This window comes from Phallusia mammillata, chromosome 3 (assembly GCF_965637545.1).
Source record: "Phallusia mammillata chromosome 3, kaPhaMamm4.hap1.1, whole genome shotgun sequence".
In the NCBI taxonomy this organism is placed as follows: Eukaryota; Metazoa; Chordata; class Ascidiacea; order Phlebobranchia; family Ascidiidae; genus Phallusia; species Phallusia mammillata.
Window position 1 is genome coordinate 10882677 of NC_137254.1, and position 20887 is coordinate 10903563.

A 20887-nucleotide genomic window follows, 5' to 3' on the forward strand; every position below is an offset into this window, starting at 1 on the left:
TCAACCCAGTGGTTTGGCCCAGTTTCTGTCCAATACAAATGACGCTTGTAATCGGGCACACAGGAAAAGGAAGATGTTGCATAGTCAGTTGATGTCGGTCAGCTTATAGCTTCAGTCCAGAGTTTGGCTTTGCAGATGTTTAGAAGCGAATCTTTTAACTGTTTTCTTTTGCGTCTTTATATAAACGTTGAAATACGCCTCGCAGTTTATCAGCACTAGCCTAATGTCAGAGTAAAACGTTTTAGAGGTTCATCCAGTTTTCATTTGTTTTTTGGGACAGAGCGGAATTTAGTGTGTGTTAGGCAAATACATCGACCCGTCAAAATGACACAGGCATACGAAACCATCAAAAAACGAGCTTACCTGATATTTTTGCTGTTGAACGTATTTAACGTTTTAGACACAAAGTAACTAAAAAGTTTGTGTGCGCACCCAGGCCGAACATTATCTCCGAATCATACTTGTATCAGTACATGTGTATCGCGTAAAAATTCCTGGTCATAATCTTAGGTACAAAGAGTTGTTGCCAATCCGACAGAATAACGTCGGTTTTTGCAACGAGATCCTGTTTTTTGTTACCGACAAAATTTGAAAGAACAGTTTAAGTAGTGGAGGTTTAAATAATACGTACTCAGTTCAGATTACGGCGAGTGCGAAAACGTCAGTAAACGGTCCCTAGCATTACGTCAAATATCATGACCAACATTTCGCGTCGCATAAAGTAATATATGAAAAAAACACTTTTTCGATCGTAAATATTAATTGAAATTTTGGAGAAATTCTAAGAAAAGGTAATTTATTTCGTTCAAAATCATGTGTTACATAATCGCATTGACGCCATGGGCAGAGATGCCATGACTTGTAACTTTTCCATAGCGTAACTTTAACAACCATGTGTTTATAACGTGCACGACAAGTGGGTAAAGTCACATAATTGCTTATTATTGCGTGGTGCAAAAAGAAAAGGTCGTGACAAAGTAACAATTCATTCTACTATTCGTTTTAGCTTTACGTACAATCACGCTACGTCCGGTCACGTTCAAATTGCATTTCTGTTGACATACGATTACTGCCAGTAAAGCAAGGAATCACAATTGCTAAATAGGCAAACATACGATATTTCTTGTATTCCATGTATGATGCGGAGATAGCCCTAGTATAAAGTTCGACTGGGCAAGTGGGTAAACTCGAACTTAGATTGCGGATAAATAGCTTATTTGCAAACTGCTCTATGCCCGACTGGTTATAGGGTCAGTTGAGCTACAATTATAGATAGGACTTTCATTCACACTGAAACCTGCCTTTGGGACAAACCTCACCAAACTCGTCACTCCAATCACCACAGTCGTTATTCACGTCATTTACATCCGACATCTCAATACATCCTTGTTTGTCCCCGCACCGACCCAACTTGTGACAAGCACATTCGAACATTGAAGAAGGGCAGGTACAGTTTCTCGCACACCGAGGGATTTCCAGGTTCTGTGGGGCAAAATAAATGAAACTCGTTTTGTAGAGTTATAAGTTATTTGCCAAAAGTTAAATTACGCGATATACACTTAAACACGCACTAAAGCGGCCAAACCACATGCGCTGTTGCTTGCCACCATTGCGTTACAATTGAATATTGTTGATTGTTGCACTAATATAAATTTCAAATCAATCAAAAGTTTAATTTACTTGAACGTTTTGTGTTCACTATTAAATTAAAAGCAGACAGAAACTTACTTGTATAAGGTCGAGAAGCGAGACTGAAATCTTCACCTGGACATTCACCTTCCGCGCATCCGACGAAACGCAATAGAAATAGTAACCACAGCATGACTTTTATGTGATAACTGTGCACAGTAAAACGTAGTTAGTTAACCGGTGACTTTACTATCCCTTCCCCCCACCACCACAAAAATGAATAAAACAACAAAAGCATATGATCAGCAACACTATGCTATTATCTCAGTCACATCAAACTATTGCAGCTCATGCTATATATGACTTGGTAACGACTGCATTAGTAGCTCAGCAAGATTAAACTTTAACACAACAGCACATTACTGCGTATCTTTTGTTTTAATGCATTCAATAAAGAACATAAAAAAAAATCTTTAACGGTTAAAGCACAGCAATGGAACATTCAACAGAATGAGAGACCCTCTTCAAACCCTTTGTTTTTAAATTTAAGTAACATCAACATGTCATGTGATGTCTCGTTGGAATCACGCATAAAGGTCTGTAAGTTATGCGTGACTTTCGTTAAGTATTCCGTGACATCAGTCACATCTTTTCCGGAAATATCTACAACGTTGAAACCAACGACCAGCAGCTACACCATGCAATAAAGCGTTATGTGACGAGAGTTCACAAGCAAGTAAGTTTGGCAAACTGAGACCCTGGGGTTATTTTGGTTTTGGTTTGAAACCAAACTTATTGGATGGAATTACGGGTTGTTCCTACCCGTGGATAATTTCTTGGCAATATCATAAAAGTGTTATATCGGTAAAAACTGTCAAACTGAAAGTCTACATAAAACACCCATTTCAAGTTGTCCACTCCATTGTTACGCGACTAAGATGTCCAAAATAATCTTACAAATTAGCTGATTTTTACAAACTGGGTGGCTTTAACGCGAATGTGATTGGCCAACTGCAATAAAATTTTTGGATTCTAACGCTGCATTTATTTTGGACACAAAATAGCTCCATATGCTTTATCGCGTAACAATGGGTTGGACAACTTGTGTTTTATGTAGACTTTGTTCGTACCATACCTAGGTATTGGTAATTTGGGCCTTTCGAGCAATCAATTACACCAGTAATATACAAGCATCGTATAACTGCAAGCTTAGGGATTAAGACATATAGTTTTTTGCTTAACTGTTGCATGTAGTTTTTTTTGCTTGACAAAAAAAACATAAAAAAACTCACATGAAAGGGTGACATTTAAGGCACAGCAATAATATTCAACGCAACATATTATGTACTGACTCCTTGGGGTCAAAATGAGGTAGTTGCTTACCTTACACGTCACTTTTTTATGGAAAATTGTGACATTACAGCTTTCACAGCTTTTCACCAAATCCGAAAGAACTGCACCAGGTTGAAACGACATGAACTGCAAAATTTAGAAGGGCACCATCGGTGCAAAAGAGTGAAACGTGCTGCAGCTACGCCGTATTATAAAGCGTTATGTGACGAGGGCTCACTGCATCACTAGTTTTGTTGTCCTTATTTTATTAGCCAAACTACAATAAAGTACTTAGTTTGTCTTTGTTTCAGGAAAAGTGTGAGCCAACGACTTATGGTATTGTACAAATAACATGTCGTGTTTCCGTTAGTTGGCGTATAAACCGGCTGGAAATGAGATGAAATTTATTGCCATCCGTCCTTTTCTAAGAAAACAGCATATTGTACCATAAACGTTACATATTTCATTTTCACGGTCAATTTACTGCGAGGTGTACACCAAAAGCAATGTGAAAAAGGCATTTGTGACATCACTATCGTGAACGCGTCTTTATATTCGATCATGTGTGACAAGGCTTCCCATATGAGCTCAACAACGAATTATTTCCTGCGCTTACAAAACGACACCAGTAACACATTAGGATGCAAGCAGAAAAAACTGCTCCCTTAAGAATTACGGCGCTTAAAGTCATTTGTTGCACACAGGTCACAAAAACATTGAAAGCTGAATATTTAATCAAGTTTAAAAAGCTCTTCTGGCAATCGTATCTTTATTTTTTAGCCCTATGCAGGTCGTCGAAACGTCTGAATAAAAGATACGTTTCGACTAGTTGGGTAACTGATGGGGCCCCACAAGAGGGGTGGAGCACCCGGTGAGCCGAACCGGGGCCCATAATTGTTGGGTTAATTACAAACTACAGAGGCAAATGTGTATGTTTTTTTAAAAAAAATAGTGCTGGTGCGTGCGTTATAATAGCTATGTTACACTTATTTAATTTAGTCACAGCTTTGTGAATAAACGAGCTACTTTATTGGACTATATTGAAACGACATGAACTGCAAAATTTAAAAGGGTACCAACGGTGCAAAAGAGTGAAACGTGCTGCAGCTACGCCGTGTTATAAAGCGTTATGTGACGAGGGCTTACCAGGAAGTAAGTGTTAGCGAGTTTTGTGAATAAGCGACCTACTTTATTGGACCATATTTGTTGAAGTTCATAAAGCGGCAATTGTGTGTGCGAAGACGTTTACTTTGCTGTCTGCCTTTTTGATTGGTCTGTACGTACCTAGGAGAAACTTACCGTCAAGGTATACCTTGTTTTTAACCAATTAGCAGCAATGGGGTCTCGAGTCCGACTTAAGTCTCCATTTTCAAAGACTTGACCAGAGTGTCAGCTGTGAAAAGACTTGACTTGGTACATCAACAACAAAAAGGAAAATTTTGCACCAGATAAACCTGTTCAGTTGGCTTCCACCAAACAACAGCATACATTTACTGTGCGATTCGTAGTTATTTCTGCCTAATTTTCACGTAATGAGGTCGCTGCTACATGCAAAAACTTTCTTTCGCTAGTATTGTGTTGTAGTTGTCGCTCGATTTGAAGCAAACGCAGCACATGTCAAGACCAAGTATTTGCTTTTAATCATTTACTTTGCTGTACAAACGCTCTAGTGCAGTGGTGGGGAATCTTATTGATGTTAAAATCCACCAAACGGTTCATCGACACTCGTTTAGGTCACCATTTCCCAGGCCAAGAACAATGGTGTTCCAACTTTTTTTTACAGAATGGTTGCATAACTTACAGAATGGTTGTTTTACTATGCTCTTGTAAAGTTGTAGGACTTAAGGTCCAATCTAAATAAAAATCCCTCAGTACATTTCCACCTTCAATACATACTTCAGGATTTATATAACCTGAAACCTGTCCTTGAAACTTGTTTGTTTACAAAGGTCTTTGTAGAACTTTGGTCTCTTGGTAGTCTTACGGAAATCGCCACTATGGGAACATTGGCTCTTATTAGAAAACCGCTAACCAAAAACTAATTCAATGGTAATGTGGAATAAAGGTCAACAAATACGTTTCTGTCCATTTTTCGGCGCCTAGTGTTGTCGTTAATATCAACATTCTAAAAATGTATTTTTAAATACAAGGCCGCATATAGCCGTAAACCGCACACTGTAAACCAATTTGGGTAAGAAAAACCCAAAAAAGTTTGGTCTCTTGGGGGGGGGGGACACCCAAAAGAGAATTTGGGTAGTTTTAACCCAAACCTGGTTGGATTAAATACAGTTCAACCTTATTAAATTACCCAACACATTGTTTGGGTTTAATTAAATTTTAACGTTTAATTAAGTATTGTGTGGCTCAATAACTTTCTCCAATAAAAATAGGCAATACACTTACGATTTTCAAGCAATGTTTAATGTCCGTTTGCAAAGCAGTGCAACGGCCAAAACTTGGTCCAAGGTGATAAGTGCCTATGTGACAGAAACTAAAGGCTAAAGCACGTAAAAGGTATCGGTGTTTGGATGTGTAAAGTAGTAAAATGCGAGTACCGGTAGGTTGTTTTTAGTTTTCGCTCGAATTAGCCTTTCAATAAATACAATAAACGTATTTTTTGCATTGTTTATCTTATTATTCGTGAAGGGTCACGGAAAATCTATAGAGATTAAAAGGGGTCGCGATCAAAAAAGTTTGTGAAACCTCTGGTCAAAAGCACGTTTTCAAACAAGATCGGTGCGGTCAGCCCTGACTATTTGGAATCAGTTCCATGTAGCTCTTATAACCGTTGAGTTTTTCTTCCAAACACAGCTTGCGTTCAGAATACAACGCCACTATGTGGAAGCAACAATCGTGTAATTATTAATGAGTGGCAATGTCTTTCAAAATGACAAAGTTCTTTTTAAATGCTTCTCACGAGATGTCTCTAGAGAGTTACTCAAAACAATCAAAAAATCGCGATCAAAAAAGTTTGGGAAGCCCTGCTTTAATCCGTGGTTTTTCAGGTTATTACGAACGTTATATTTTATGGGCACTTTCTCTTGGGTTTGAATTGAGCGATTTTTGGTGGTGAATGCATTAGTGACGTCGCAATGAATTTAGTTTCGCCACTTGGCATAATTGTAAACTCGGCGCCTAAAAAAGTTTCTCAGGAGGGAAGATCTTTTGAGTAAACAATTTTTCTCAAGTTAGCCTTTAAAATGACAGAGAAATAAGGTCTTAGTATTTCAGCAGATATGAATCTCACCGAACGTTATTGATACAATGAGAAAAAAGAGCATATTTTAATTCATATGTTTTTGCTTGTGGGATTCGTCGAAATGAGAGTTTTGTCTGAAAGGCAGTGCAAACCATTTATTTTTAAAGATTACTGGCACATGGTTTGTACAAGTCAAATTGTGTCGTTAATATGTTGGTGTGCGACATTTAGAATAAATCTGGCTAAGCACAGGTCTCTGTGTATAATGTGGCTCTTTTTGGAAACACAGTAAAGAATGTGGCTTGTAGGCTTTGACTGGTTGGCCAACCCTGTCCTAGTTGGTTTGCCACGATTTGTTTCATGACATAAACCAAACTCAACCCTTTAGAAGCGTACGAGATTTACTCCTAGATATTTCTAGTTTATGCCTTGCTATAGGCATGGAGGAATACTTGGTGACCGGCTTCTTCGTTATAACGCCTTCAATGTGCTGGCGTACATTTAAGTTTGTGAAAGGACGCAACGGTTGAACAGCAGGACAGCAAAATAAACGACAACATTCCAACGCAGCAGGTAGTCTAAGATAATGTATTTGAGTGTTCGGGTGTTGAATTTGTACCATCCAAAGAAAATCAATTTGGTTTTGGCTAGTTTGTAAATAATAAAGAACAACAGAATTTTTAATTTTGCGCAAAAAATAACTTATCACTAAGGCTACAATTTTGAATAAATTGTCGTCTTGTCCACCACAGACAAACGAAAGATCCGTAATTCTTTTACAGGCTAGTAACGACGGAGAAACCCGAATACAATGCATTGTTTTTGCATTGTAACAACACAGTTGATGGCAAACCTTATGCGTTGATTTAAAACTGCCCAAAACTCAGTGGTACTGGGAAATGGTCTCGTAGAAAATGAGCATATTGCGCCGTGCTACGCCTGCAGGTACTTTGATGATTTATCAATATTTAGACTGGAATTGGCTAGTAAATTTTCTTCTCATCACTTGTACGTACGCCACACCCATCTCCGAACCGCATGTTGGTGTATCAGGAAAACTTCCTCTCTGGGATGCCGCATCCCGTCGACTTTGACAAAAGTTGTAATTTCCTACCGTGCATTAAGATAACACATGGAGTTGTTTGTTTATATTTATGTTTCAATATAATCCTTTTGTTTCTTGTGTTTGTTGACATTTTGGCAACACGGCTTTAGGAACATGTTAATATTTTTGGACTGCTGGTTCTGGTTGCTATCGTACTTACTCTGCTTGGATATTTTAATTATATTAGAATTTAGTTTATATTATAAACTAATAACTAAACAATGGAATAAAGGCTGAATTTTCGAAATGCTATGAATAAAACAAGAAAAGCTATAAATTATAAATAGGAGGGTCTTTGTAATTATTGATTAAGAACGTCTGCTGCAAACACAGTTTTGTATGTAGCTTAGATGCAGGCAGACTTAGATGTATGTTAAAACCTTGTACATATAGGTATAGGCCAATTTGCTACATACAAATGTTCGTTTTTGGTACAATGTTTGTGCCAAGAATTTACAAACCTTATTTACATTTTTGGATTTTTAGACTTGTGCTAAAAACTTGAACATGAAGGGATTAATTCTGTTTATTTTGGTCAGCCTCGTTATGATGGAGCTTATCAAAGCAAAGTAAGATGATTTAAGAAAGTTTTTTTGCAAATTAGGTAAAAACCGAAGCCTGTATAAAATCGATGTATTTTGTTTCGCAGGCGATTAATTAATACTACTTTACGAAAAACTAGAATAATTACTAATTCACCTTAATGGCCTTACAAGACATTTTGTGCCTTTTTAAGTTAATTCAATAACAATACTGTTTGGTTTGTTATAAACGAATTTACTAGCGTACAAATTTTTGTAACAAACAAGATTTTTCCATTTTATTTTGGTCGTTTAAAACGTGTTCGGTTCGCAGGCCTCGTAGACATACTTCTACCTTCTTGGACGGAACTAAAGCTAAGAAGGAACCCGACTTCCAAGATGTTTTCGGGGAGTTTTTTTCAAGACTACTCTGAAGATATGATGATGGCAAACCTGTTTGATGCTCTCGAAAGAATGCGTCAAGCGAAATGAATACCCTAAAATAGTTTTACACTAAATAACATGTGTTCGGACTTTGTTTGTTTTGTTTCAACATCTTTTTGCAAGTTTTTGTGTTAGTTTAAACTTTGTGGATTATGTTTAATAATGCAATGCTTTGCAACCATTTCGTTTTAACTGTCGCTAAACTTTTTTAAAAGCGGGGAAAAATTGCATAAACTCTTTCAGAAGGACTACATTTCTTAACTTTTCAGAATGAATACATTTCAAAACAGGGGTCTTCAACTCAACTATGAGCTGAACAAAGGCACAAAATTATTTAAAGGCACATTTACAAATACAAACGTACGGTATAATAATAATTTCAATCTTAATAGTCCACTAGCCACGATACTCTTCAACTACGATTGTATTTGGCGCCGATGTATAAATTAGGGCCTATGTCTTCGATGGTGAAGTAAACATGTGATACTTTTATATGATAGATTTTTCTAATCTATGCCGTGCTATAACGATAGAGAAATACTCGGTGACCGGCTGAATCGTTATAACGCCTTCAGTGGGCTGGCGTTCTGTGATTTATAGTTAAATGTGTCGTTATTGCTGGTTTGCATAAAGGCTGATATGAGTTTATGTTCATTTTAACTGATTTACTGTGTTCCTACATGTAATTTTACCGCTTTTTGTAGTTTGAGTACATGTGGTATTTGGATTACTTTGAAACGAAATAAATTGATGAAACGTCTATATGATGGAATACTAGATGGAACTTGTCCACTTCTCAGTGCAAGGGTATTTTTATTCGTGCTACAAAAACAAATAAATATAAGGTTTGTCTTGGTTATGGCCGCTTTTCCAGTTATACCCGTACCCGAATAGTTTTTGCGATGATTATTATTGATAATTTGATAAACTACATAATAATTAGACATACACAATAGACAATAATATACAATTAAAAAACAAGACGTTTTAGGGCTGTTGGACATTAGGTTAAGTCCAGCAACTAGTCCGGTAATTTCTTAATTTTTTTAACACAGAACGTGAAGTCTGGCCCGAATTGCAACCAATTTTTGAGCATATTCGGCCGTGCTACGCTATCTTTGGTGATTTATTTTAAAAAATGACTGGCATATAATCTTCTTTTTTTGGAGCATGTAAGAACACACAAGCCACGTCCATTGCACACCGTATGTTGCAACCACGCCCAAACCATGTTGTGTCAGGAAAACTTCCCCTTTTGGTATGGCGCTTCCCGTCGACTTTGGCAGAAGTTGTAATTTCCTCATATGCTTGCTGCACAAAGTTAACAAATGGAGTTGTTTGTATTTATTTTGGAGCATTTTCGTGTTTGTTGACATTATGGCAAGAACGTTATAGAGAACCTGCTGTAATTGTCTTCTACTTTTGGATAATATTGTTACTCACTGTTTTTGTATTAAACTAAGACCAATAACTAAAATATTGAAAAAAGGTTAAATTTTTAAAGCTTTTGTGAACAAAGTAACAAAACGTTAGATAACCAGCTATAAATTATAAATAGGAGTGTGACTGTAGGTATTGATTAAGAACGTACTGCATACCCGATTTTATATGTAGCTTAGAAGCAGACAAACTTTTGCAAGTAGATGTATGTTGTAGCTTAGATGTATTTGAAAACCTTGCATATATCGCTATAGGCAACATTTGCTGAAAACAAATGTTGTTCTTTTTGTAAAATGTTTGTGCAAGAGTTTATATGCCTCAACTCATTTTTTTAGACTTGTGCTAAAAACTTGAACATGAAGGGATTCGTTCTGTTTCTTTTGGTCAGCCTCATTATGATGGAGCTTATCGAAGCAAGGTAAGATGATTTGATAATTTTTTTTGAAAAATTAGGCAAAAACGGAAGTGTTTTTTGTACGAAATCAATGTAGTTTTTTCGCAAGCGAATAAATAAGACGAATTTACGTAATAACTTTGTGTTTGCTGTGCTATAAATCAATTTACTGGCTTACAAATATTTGCAAAATAAACAACAAATATTATTTTTTTCATTTTATTTTGGTCGTTTAAACCGTGTTCGTTTCGCAGGCCTCGTAGGCCTACTTCAGCTTTGTTGGACGGAACTAAAGCTAAGAAGGAACCCGACTTCGAAAAAAATGTTTTCGAAATGCTTCAAGACTACACTGAAGATATGATAATGACAAACCTGTTTGATGCTCTCGAAAGAATGCGCGAAGTGCAATAAATACCCTAAAAAGATATACATGAAATGACATGCGACATGTATTCGGATTTTTTGGACGGATAATAATTTTGTGATAACATTTTCTTACAATTTTGTGTGTTAATTGAAACTTGATGGAATCTGTTTAATAATACAATGCTTTGCAACCATTTCGTAGCAATTGTTGTTAAACTATTTTAAAAGCGGGGTAATTTACGTAAAACAATATTATGTAAAGGCACATTTATAAATCCCATGTACAGTACAACAATAATTACAATAGTCCAATACCCACCGTACCCTCCAGTGACTAATGTATATGCCGCCAATGTTTTAAGTTTAGGGATTCTAATGGACGATATTGTCTTCTATGGCCAAGGAAACATTTAAAGTGGGCACCACCATTGGTTTGTTACAGTGATAACATAGAACAAGTAGCTAAGATGAACAAATAATCTATACCTTGATCAGCTGTAAAGCATTTATGCAAATGGACAATAACTTTTTGTGTTTTATGAGGCTTATTATAATTAGTGATGTACCGACTCGACTAATTTTCGGTTCGGCCGAAACCAAATATTCGGCAGTTTTGCCGAATAAATTCGGCCGAATCAACCGAATCAGTTATGACGTCACGCGGAGTCGTATTCTACGCGTTTGATATGAAAACATAAGTTTTGCTACCCTGCAAACAGCTCAGAATACTTGTGTTTCGTTATCATTTATGTTCTGTGGGGTTTAAAATTGCCTGAGACATGGTTGCCAGGCTGCCAAAGATATCTAATTTGTTGTCTGGAGTGCGAAAAATAATAATACTTTAAAGATATATAATACTTTATTCGATTTTAGTTATGGCGTAGTTTGAAAGATTGTTCATTACCTTATAAGGCAGAAAAGACGCGTTTTACGCTTGAAATGTGTGTTCGTAAAAGATTCGGTTTCGGCCGAATCGCAACAAATTATTCGGCCGAAACCGAATCTTTGTAAAAATGGCCGATTCTGCCGAATAAATTCAGCAAACCGAATATTCGGTACATCTCGCCTTTAATAGGCCCGAAGTAATGGTTTCTGTTTATCTTACGCATACAAAAAAATGATGTCAAGATAAGTGTCTAACGACAAACAGAAAGTTGGACTTTAAAACCATTGCCTTATTGTAATACCAGTACTGCATCAAAGTTTGTGGTACACGTGAAACTTATTGTAACACGAAACCGATGCTTTAAGATATACGTTGGCTCAAGTATACAACCCTTCAGTATCATCATTAATAAGCAGACATGATTGGCAAAACCATTTCCGCACCGCACAATGTCGGTTTTTATAGTGTCCAGTGACATTTACCATGTTTTTGAGACGTTTTTTTTTTTTTGGTTTGTACATAAGCGACTTTATACACAAAGAAATACAGGAGTGAAGACGTTTGAACGAGTTATAATGTAGGAATTGTGTTGTATTTATGTACTATCTAAAATCTATGGCAGAGAACAAAACGAAAAGTTTTGTTTTAGTATGTAAAAGTTCAAGTTGGGTCGGGCTGTTATAAGAAAATTGTTCAAGTTGGGTCGGGCTGTTATAAGAAACATATGTAAATCAAATAAAATAAACTCAAACTCAGCAGCAACTCAATTCAAACAACACGGTTAAACACGCAACACAGTACAAGCAAGGGCGTCCACAGGTTTTCGGTTAGGGGTGGTCAAGGTGGGTTCACTCTGCCCTTTCGGCTGGATGCAAATTTTTTTGTTTACATTTCTACGAATTTGTATCAAAATTGGCCAGAGCACAAATTATCAGAGTTATATAATCGTTTTATTACATACTATTATCGTGCTCAAGTAAACCTTGCGTAAGGTGTAATATATACATTTGGGGTAATAATGTCAGCTGACCCCATTTGCCCCTATGTGCGGACGCCCTTGGTTCCGGGCCATTTTAGCATGATGTAGTCCCTCTTAGTACAAATACACACCCACACAGATTCTGATGGGTTAGACCAGGTGTCACCGAACTTTTTTTACAGCGGGCCGGGTAATTTTTTTATTCAAGCTCGAGGGCCGCAAGTCCTGACACAGACTTTACAAAACAAATTATTATATTTTGCTCGCGAAGCAGATTTGACGGAAACGGTCAAGTGCTTATGTCTTACCCCTGTTAAATTTGTAAAATGATAAAGAACGCTAAGTGTCTCATCTGCCAACTCATATTTCACAAGTCATTAAAGAAGGCAATTGTTCGCACACAATTATTATATTTTGCTTCTTGTCTGTGACGCCACAAACCGCTTTTGGATCATACTCATCCGTTGTAATCCTGTAAGACATTACTAGGTTTGCGCCTATCTTATCTTTGTTGTACCAAAAATACCTTCGGAGATCGAATACAATAACGCCGAGAGCCGGATCTGGCCAGTGAGCCGTGATTTGGTGGCCCCTGGGTTAAACTAAAGGCTTGTTTCCACTATGCTTACTGAGGCCTAACCCTACCTTGCGACTCCTTCCGTTTGCATTGCGATTGTTTGTGCGTACCTAAGTTTACTGAATAACATACTCGACGCCATTTTTATCTCACAATAACTGCGGGTGACCATAAATCACCACATAAATTATTTGTTCCATATTTTAGATTCGAAAACGTTTCGTATGGATCTAAAGTAATAAATATTTTGTGATTTTGTATCTTGATAATCAGAGAGGATTGTTTGGGATGTTGTTCTTTAGATTGGTGCACAGCGATAACACAAACCGTTTCACCGGTTCAAGCTGCTCGATACGCAGAAAATAGTTTGATAGGCGATCGCTTGCTTATTTCTCCGAGACAGTAGGTGGCGCAACGAAGCATAGGCGTAAAAAAAATTTAAAAAAATTGTTAAGTCAGGCAGGAACTTGGCCGAATGGCCTGGCGCGCCCGACCCATATACAGACATAAAAAAAACTGATCGGGATTCGTCCCCGGGAGTTTCCTGGGTTCGAACCCCATGAAAAAAAATTGCCATGTCAGCAAAAACTTAAATTAGTCAAAATTATAGAAAAGCATTTTACGCACCGTTGCATGCTGAACAGCCATCGCATTGGGACTTGTATGCGGTACAATTGCCTTGACATTCAATCTTATGATTTGGACAAGGTTGTGCAGAGCCTGTCAATCAAAGACATAACAGTTAAGTTTTGTATACTACCGAGAAATCGACCTTTACAACAGTTTTGGTTTTGTTACTATGATACTTTAGCGTTGCACAATTAAAACAACCCACAAAGCTCGATAATTTCGACGTCTTGTAATCGCAAGGTCATCGGTTCAAATCTCAACTCTTGTGCTTATCAAAAAAGCATAGGTTCGAAACAAGTTTGCGAGGAAATTTTGAGACTAACGAAGGTTATAAAGCTTCGAAAACTATTTTCGGTTGGTTCAGGTTGTATTAGGCCGTCCAATTTATTAATTTTGTTTGCATTCTAGTCGTTGTGTAATGGATGTTTTCATGCTCTCAAGGCTGTGGGTTCAATTCGCGAATCAGTAACAAATGACATTTAAAAAACTAATTAGGGCGATGAAAGTAAACTTTTTTAAGGCAAGGCAAGTTTACAGAATTAGAATGTGGGTTATTATGTTACGTAAGTGATCACAATTAAAGTGTTTCTGCCAAAAAAAAAAACTAAAATTCAACTTGCAATATGACTGGTACTTTATTTTTCTCTTACCGAATTTTATAAAGAAGGTGGCAAAAATAGCCACTAACTTCCAGTTAAAAATTGACATAGTTTTAGTTTGTACAATAAAACCTATGAACTCCTTGTTGAAACACAACGAATAAAAAAATATTAATTTTACCAAACAAATAAAATGTGAAATTACCAAAAATCTACGAAGACAAAATAAGTTTTCATAAACAAACATAACAATCGGCTGTACTTATGTAGGTATCAAGAAGAATAACATTACTGCTGGTCTCAGACAACTACACGTACTTTGAAGTATTCTAGTTATCTGCTGAACATCTATGGTTAACGATACCAGCATCACCACTATATTAAACCGCCCACCTTACGTTGGAGATACAAATTGGCACCTGGCTTTAATCCAATGCATCGTTCAACAACGGATGCAAAATCAGGAAACCGTATTGTGATCGTAAAACAATTGTTGAGTCACAATCCCCATAAACATGCTTTAACGTGTGGTCGCGTGTTGAAAACAATTCTCTGCGTACAAAGTGCATGATGGTTGTGCAACATAAGTGTAATCAATTAGCCCCCAAGATGACCCACGTTCATACAGCCCCATTACAATCATGAGATTAATGATCGTATTCCCATTTCATTCTCTAAGGTAGTCCATTGATAAGAAAAACAGTCTTGCAAAATTTTTTGGCCAGTGGTTAATGCAGCCGCCTTGCAATCACAAGGTCGGTGGTTCTAATCCCAGCTCGGCCTCTAAGATGACCAAGTGGTTAATAGTGCAACCGCCTTGCAATCGTAACGTTGGTGGTTCTAATCCCAGCTCTGCCTCTAAGATGACCCAGTGCTTAGTACGACCGCTTTGCAATCGTAAGGTTGGTGGTTCTAATCCCAGCTCGTCCTCTAAGATGACCCAGTGGTTAGTGCAACCGCCTTGCAATCGCGAGGTCGGTGGTTTGAGTTTCAGCTCAACCTTTAAGAAGCCCTAGATTCTAGGGCCTAGAACGACGCAGAACCGTAAAAGCTATTTAAAAGTTAAATATATATTTCACGCACGTTGCAAGTACGAAAGTCCCCAAATTCAAAAAATTTTTGAGACAAAATAAAGGTTTGTTTGGGAATATCGATATTACAACACCATTGGTCGATAGCGCATAATTGTTGGGATTATTTCGCAACAGCTTAAAACAGAATGTAACGGTTGCGTAATACACCGGTAAGCTGCAAGCTTGGGTGACTGGCATCTAATTGCTGCCGAGCGCGCAACAATTTCCTCGCACACATCGCGTATTGTTATACGAATCTGTGTTAGTAGCTGCATGCTGTTAATATACCACCCAATGCATTATAATACGCAACACATGACGGTACTAAATGATTTTCCAATTAAACACTTAAAATCGCCAAACTTACATTTTTGTTACTTTTTCTGGAGATTTCAAACATTGTGGATCAAACCACTCCATTGCTGCTCCTTAAACAGCTATGTTTTTCATATTTATCCATGGGAATTTATCTGCTGGGAATTATAGTGCAAAAAACTCAAATTTTCTGGCTAGTATTTTGTTTAAAAAACGTAAACCAAATCGTCTTTGTGTTTAGGGCTGGTCTATTGATTCTAGGAGATAGCTCTTTTTACAATGTAATTAGAAGATCAACTTACCGAAAGAAATGACTGGTGGAGAAATTATCCTCCCGACGGGTATTTGCAAATCGCTCATCGGATTTAATAGTGGGTTCCAAAGCTGATGCAGAGATTGGTTATTTCATTCTGAAAAAAAAACACCCATGATTACATTTGCAAACTGAAAAACTCTATGTTGTATATAACATGAACTGTTTTTGTTGGTATTCTTTGTTCAACAGTTCTATGTATCACAATAACAAACATCATTTGTCAGCAGTATGAGTTCGTACTGACCCTTAAGGTAGACAACTAACAACATTCCGTTTATCTGACTCTAATAAACAAACTGACGCTGCCTAAGTAAACGTAAAAGACGCCAAACTAAAGTAACATTCCCAAATCTATATTTGACAAAGAATGAAACAACAGCGCCATTTGGGGTTAAACACGCAACACAAATGTCATAACGCCAACGCGTGAGCTATCCACTGCTCTGTTATGCCCATGTACACTTGTTATGGTAACTGATTTTAAGCCTACAACATGCTGATTTATATAGCGTTCAGGTCACATTTTGTTATGCGAGCATAGTTGTAAAAACGTACGTCCGAGAAGATTAACTAAGTTCTAATTCGTAATTATTCATTAAATTGATTATAGAAATGTCAAATGTAACATAGCTGGAAGCCGTTTAAGACGTGGTTCCCGTTAACACGTAAATTAGACATACAAATATAGGCTTGAGCAAGTTTATGACCGATGCAGTGATTAGAAAACAGGTTTAATAGCCGGTCAAGCTTTTGTGTAGAAAAAAGGCGACGTAATTTGACCGATACAATTGAAATGAATGCATACGAATAAAATGTTTGAAAAGTCCAAATGTCCAAAGTCAGATACAAGTTCATGGCAAAACACCTTATTTCGCACCTGCATTCATCATTTGCACATTAAACTAAACTATACAAAACACAGAAAACTGGCAAGATCATTATTCAATATGTTACATGTAAATATAAGGAATTATTTCACGCAATTTAAAAAGCAGTTGTCCGGCATTGGTCATTTCTTGCAATTTTGTACTTTTGTGAAATGGTTTTGTGTTATACTCTGCACAACACATTTCCACATATTAAAAACATCTTGTTATAAGTTTATGTTTTTACATCCCACAATAAAGCAAAGAATATCAGGCCTGAACCAGAATACAAATTCATACTGGAACAAAGACAGTAAAAATGTTTAGAAATACTTGAAACGTAAATAACTTTCCAATTATTCCGGTTAATTGAGATTGGGTTTGTCAAACATTGCACTTAATTGCATACTGAATAATAATCATTAATATAGAAACCGAAAACAACATTAAAACAGTATATTCCGCCAATACATTTCGGTCAACCGAAACTTACGTGCATCACTAGTTCAAATCCCAGATCAACCTGTAGAAAGTCCAAGATGTGAGTATATGCGCTTCAAAGACCGTATACGCCCTTTTAACTAATCTAAAATGTTGTTCCAATTGGATTACAAGTTCCTATGCAAACTTGCATAAAACTATAAAAGTGTTTGCAAAGGCAGAACAAAGGTTTCATATGAAATGTTTCAATTCTTACATGATTAGTCGATAGGACATGACCATAGGTATTATTTCGCAACAGCCAGAAACACAGAACGTAACCGTTGCGTAATACACCGGCAAGCTGCAAGCTCGGGTGACTGGCATCTAATTGCTGCCGAGCGCGCAACAATTTCCGCGCACACATCGCGTATTGTTATACGAACCTGCGTTGGTACCTGCATGCTGTTATATTCCACCCGATGTGGCAGTCAAACAAAGGTACAGAACGATTTTTCAATTAAACCCATTAAAGCGCCAAACTTTCGTTTTTGTGACTGTTTCTGGGGGGTCTTAAAGATTGTGAGTTTAAGTTCCATTGAATGGCTGCTTTAAAACAGTTGTGTTGGCTTTGAAAGAAAATACGCTTGTGTTTAGGGCAACTTCCCACTAGAAGTTACAGTGCAAAGAACTCAGATTTTCTGGCTAGTATTTTTGCTAAAAATTGTAGATCCAATGATTTTGTGTTCACAGCCTTTCTGGTGATTTTAATTAACATGTCTATTGATTTCTTTAGCATTAGAAGGTCAACTTATCAGAGCAAAGAAATGATTGGTGGTGAAATTATCATCCCTGAGTGGGTTTCAATGGTTTTCCAGAGGAGGGAAACAGAGTGATTAGAATTTTTCTCTGATAAACAAAACATTGGTCATTTCAAAATTTCTGAAATAATGCAACCTTTACAACCTGAAAAACTGTTTCAAATTGCATGCACTGCATTCATGAGTATTCTCTTTAGCATAGTTCAATATAGCAAGATCAAACAGTGAAGCAATAAAGTCACTAAACTTGTACACATGGAATTTTATGTTTAATAATTCCAGTTTATAATTCTTGGGCAAAAAATGTTTACTATCCCAGCTATCTAATTTTTGCATGTTATTGAAAAACAAGCAAATTAAAGACACAATTTATACACAAACACATAGCATTAGTCATTTCTTGCAGTTCCCATATAATTTATGGTCAAACTCTGCACATTACAGCATTTCTGAAGCCTTTTCTTACCGATTGATGCTTCTAAATCCCACAAGCAATCACAGAATACCAGTCCTGAACCACAATGCAAACTCATATAAGAAAATGACAATAAACTGAACATTTGCTCCTTTCTAGTTAAATGTTTCTATACTTAAAACAGTCGGGTTTGCCACGCATTCCGTTTAATTGCATACAAAATATTAATCTGTTCTCTAATATTTATTTTTAAGTGGTTTTCTAAACACAAATTGATCAGCCAGGTTTATTTTTTTTTAATTATAAACGGTTACAACTTTATAATCAACAGTAAATCCAAACATATATTAACATTGATCACATTTCCTTGTGGAATTTAAAACAAAAACATCTCTTATGTTTAACTACATTCTAATTGACTAACTTATAAAACTTCCAGAGTGGGGCTGTTTTACTGCAAAGAGCTTTCTATTGCCGCTTTTTTGCAAAATATTTCATACACTGCGTCAAATTTTTAAAACAATCTTCACGGTTCAGTGATTGAGTCATTTTTAGCTCTGAGCAACTGTCGATAACCATAAATGTATTGTTACCTAATTTTGGATTCGAAAAAGATTTAAATAAATTTAAATTACATGATTTTTTATTAGTTAACATCATTTTGCATCTTAGAAATCATACAAGATTGTTTAAATTTGAAGCAAATAACGTACGATTATTTATGTTTGGCAATTAAACCAACTTTTTCTATTCAAAATCCCGCACACAGTGATAACACAAACCGTTTGCGCAGGTTCAAGCTGCTTGTAACGCAGAAAAACGCTCGGTAGGCGATCGCTCGTTCATTTCTGCGGAACATCAGCGCCCGAAATCAGTCAAGCGCGAAACCACACAGAATAAAGTAAACAAACAAACGCATGTTTAAGCGCGCTACGAATAGTGTAAACCTGCCTTAATGCTTATTCAGACTATACACCAACAAACCATAAATCCACGACAAGTTTACAACCGAATAAACATAATGAAAAAAAAGAATAGTGTTACTATATCCGACTCGGTGAATTGTTGTTTATGGTTGCCAATATTAAAACTAAGCCTCCATACCATGTAATTCACCCAGCGAGTTCCAAGTCCTGCAAAGCTGTCAACTTGCTTTTCATGCTCAAGTTTGAATGAAACAGGCTTGATTTGGGCTTAACGTAATTTCACCATAAATCCAATTTTCCGCCCTATTTCGTTTATCATGATGTAGTCCGCCCTTATATGGGCAATGCATCACTAATGCGGTTAAACCACTGGGTTTTTAACTGTCTTGATAATGATTTCAGAGCACTGTTTATCATAACGTAAAAAATCGATATATTTTTTAACAACATGAACAAGATCCACAGAAACATCAAATTCAAAAAGGAAGTTGAACAAGAACAAAGGGTTCCCTTTCTAGATGTGTTGGTAGATAGCTCAGGCGGCCATTTCTCCACCACCACATACCGAAAGCCGACGTGCATAGGCTTTAATGCAAAATGGGCCAGTTTTGTACCATTTCAACACAAAGTCAACCTTGCCTGTTCGCTGCTAAATAGGGCATACAGGATTGAGGGTAACTATAATAACATGCATAGGGAATTTATGCGCATCAAAGGCTTTCTACTTCAAAATGGATATCCGGCCAAGTTCGTATCCAGGTGTATTAGGTTGGTGTTAAACAGACGCTACCTCCATGTAGCTAAGTCCACAGATTTGGATTCCAACACCAAATTTAGTTGCATCAAACTACCTTGGTGACATCAACCACCGCATACAGAAAGAACTCTTCAGTTTTATCCTTAAAGCAACAGACGGAAAGGTCCGTGTACGTATTTTCCACCAAACACAGAAGCTTGTGAAAGCATTTGTGCATAAGGACATGCAAGGATTACTCAACCGATCTTCGGTTGTTTACAGACTGAAATGTTTTTGTGGAAAAACCTACATTTGAGAAACCAGGCGAAACCTTGGAACGCGAGTTCATGAACACCAACAAATCGAAACGTCCGAGGTGTGTCAACACCTTCAGGCCAACAAAGACCATGTAGTGGACTTTAAACACCCGGAAGTGCTTGGGACAGCCAGGGACCGCTATCGACTAATGTTACTGGAATCAATTTTCCTTCAACGCTATAAACCGGAATTAAACGTTGATTCTAAGTCGGTTCCTCTGTATTTGTTTAATACCTGATTAACTTATTGCGTATTTTTGATGTGACGTGCTGTTCTACTATTGTTTCTTTGTTTGTAAATATATTGTATGTCGTAGTTGCTCTGCACCTGTTTGGTCAGACGCACACTCGCTTCTGCGCACCTTTTTTATCTATCGTTTTTATGCGACGCTTGTTTCGCACCTTTTTATCATTCTTTTATGCGACTAACGTGTATATAAATGGGTGCAATTGATGTGGCCTTCATATCACTGATGATGGCATGAGCATTTGCCGAAACGTTTGAACAATAAAGCATGTCGCTTGTTACGTCTATTTGTGCCGTTATTTTCACCATTAAACTTATGATTTCATTTATTTAA

General features: G+C 36.9%; 1 long non-coding RNA gene and 1 pseudogene across 1 annotated transcript; both read left to right on the top strand.

Annotated features, from left to right (window-relative positions):
- The first annotated feature begins 7752 nt into the window (after positions 1–7752).
- LOC145219138 (uncharacterized) lies at positions 7753–8992 on the top strand. The gene is made up of 2 exons (XR_013857863.1): positions 7753–7834; positions 8121–8992. It is a non-coding gene; the product is annotated as an uncharacterized LOC145219138 (long non-coding RNA).
- A 10694-nt stretch (positions 8993–19686) lies between these two features.
- On the top strand, positions 19687–20545 carry LOC145219477 (uncharacterized; annotated as a pseudogene).
- Positions 20546–20887: the final 342 nt, after the last annotated feature.